A 925-nucleotide genomic window follows, 5' to 3' on the forward strand; every position below is an offset into this window, starting at 1 on the left:
GACAGGCTGAGTCCTCCTGACAAGCAGGGGGCAGTATCACACAGTGTCTCAGAGTCACACAGGCAGCTTGGGAACTCAGTCCTCAGTCTACCTGTCTGTAAAGTGGGGGCAATGAGAACAGCTCCCTCTCAGGTTACCTGGCCAGAGGGTTCCATAAATGGCATCTTCATCATGGCCCATGGTGGGGGGTGGGCAGGAAAACACAATCACCCCCATTTCCTCAGGGTCCAGAGAGGACACGCTGTACCCTCAATCAAACAGGAAGCCCAGGGATGAGGAAAGGAAGCAGGGCCCAGGAGGCGGCAGTAGAGGTGGGCGAGGGGGCAGGGGGCAGGGAACCCAGTCTCTCCTTCTCAGGCCTCCACCTTCCTCACTACTGCTCCCTGTTCTGAGAGGGAGCCCTGAGCTCCCAGTGGACCCCTGCCACCACCGGTTGTCGGTGGGAACCTTCCAAGGCGCCACGTGTTTACATTCCCTGAGGAAATATTTCTCCAGAGGAGCCACAGGACAAATATTTTGTTAATGTTGAGACTTGGGGCAAACAGAGGTCTGGAGCCGAGCTCGTCACTACCCTACCCTTCCCAAGCAGCGGGAAGGCCGGCTGAGACCCTGAGGGCCTCCTCACCTGGCCCACCCTCTATTCCAGCCTGCTGCAGGTTCCTGGGCTGCGGGGAGCGGCCTCCGGGAGGTGGCAGTACCACGCCCCGTCTAGCTACAGGCGGCACAGGTAGATCCAGCACCTCCTTGCTCCCGGCCCTCCTCCTATGAATTAGGGTAGCAGTAGACAGAAGTGGTTGGGGTCCCTCTGGGCAACTGGAAGTCTGGGGGGCCCTTGGGAGCCCCAGTCAGGCCCCTGTGGGATGGGGCAGCAGGGGCCCGGTGCTCAGACAGGGGGAAGGTTTCTCAGCCGCATCCTGAGCCGGCA

This window comes from Trichechus manatus, unplaced genomic scaffold (assembly GCF_000243295.1).
Source record: "Trichechus manatus latirostris isolate Lorelei unplaced genomic scaffold, TriManLat1.0 scaffold00008, whole genome shotgun sequence".
Lineage (NCBI taxonomy): Eukaryota > Metazoa > Chordata > Mammalia > Sirenia > Trichechidae > Trichechus > Trichechus manatus.